Below are 1,187 nucleotides of genomic sequence, written 5' to 3' on the forward strand. Positions count from 1 at the left end.
TGCGCACTGTAAAATGCTTGCACTCTGGAAACCCAAGTGTCTACATGTACGCGTTATCTGCTGAATACTTACATGTACTATGCAGCAAATAGTGTGTACATGGACGGGTACACATTTCGGCACATGGCTTTTGGCACAGGGCTCCTGCCCACTATGTATTTCACATTTCGAGACTTGTATGAACCTACATAGTCCTCATAAGTTCATCACACTTGTTCTAACCGGTTCGATATCATGCCAATTAGGTGTAAACTATGATCTTATCATCCTGCTTGGATGAACCTGCGTGCCATACATGATGTAGACTAATATGCATACTAGTATGGAGCTCCACAATATACACTCAATATATTGTATACCTGGGGGTGTATAGCAATGTCTGGATACTTGTACGCACTTTATTTCCAGAGTGCCTATGTATACATAGATTAGTTCGCCCTGTGAGAATTATCACCAGGTCCATGTACATATGCTGGGCGGACAGGGTCAAACATAAAACAGTGTTACTTCGAAACCTCTTCAACCCCGCTTTACCCCCCACTGCAAATTACTTACGAAGAACACACTCGTAATGCAAACCAAAACCTTCTCAGCTTACGAAGGATTTTGGAGCGTTGCATTACGAACTAATTCTTCGTGAGCTTATGAACAAATTGTTCGCAATGCAAACCGATTGTTCGTAGGAACCTCCCTAACCTTACAAAGAATCGCATTGCAATACAATTTATTTGCAATACAAACGATTTCTTTGCAATACAAAGAATGCAAATTGTTCGTAAGGTTGAAAAGCAGTTAGTTCGTTAGCATTTTACAGTGCGTCATGAGCACAGCAGTGAGATGAGGCTCTTTTGACGGCCAGTATTTATATCAAGGATAGTTCAGCCCTCGATGGCCATCTCTATCGCTTATTGGGTAAACAAGCTCTAGGTGACCCTCTATGTGTGTAAGGCTGGTAGTTGGTAGTACTCTCAAGCATTCGTACATGTAATCACACACTCGCAAATGCAAACGCAAGTGCACGCACGCACACATACACACACACACGCATGCACGCGCGCGCACACACCTGTGTCAAGGTAACGGTCGAGGAGTCTTGGTGAATGGCGAGTCCCGGTGCGGCCGCCGCCATCGTGTTGTATAATCACTTTATCCACCACTAGTGTTCACTCATACTCAGCGGAGGGGGG

General features: G+C 44.3%; 1 protein-coding gene across 6 annotated transcripts in view; it reads right to left on the minus strand.

Moving 5' to 3' along the window:
- Positions 1–1,185, minus strand: part of LOC113212748 (muscarinic acetylcholine receptor DM1) — a 95,529-nt gene extending 94,344 nt beyond the window's left edge. For all 6 annotated transcript variants that reach the window (XM_052273417.1, XM_052273413.1, XM_052273415.1 and 3 more), the window contains exon 1: positions 1,067–1,185. The gene's annotated coding sequence lies outside the window, so the exon portion shown is untranslated. The remainder of the gene's footprint in view (positions 1–1,066) is intronic.
- Positions 1,186–1,187: the final 2 nt, after the last annotated feature.

This window comes from Frankliniella occidentalis, unplaced genomic scaffold (genome assembly GCF_000697945.3).
Source record: "Frankliniella occidentalis isolate FOCC.00 unplaced genomic scaffold, Focc_3.1 Scaffold270, whole genome shotgun sequence".
Classification (NCBI taxonomy): Eukaryota; Metazoa; Arthropoda; class Insecta; order Thysanoptera; family Thripidae; genus Frankliniella; species Frankliniella occidentalis.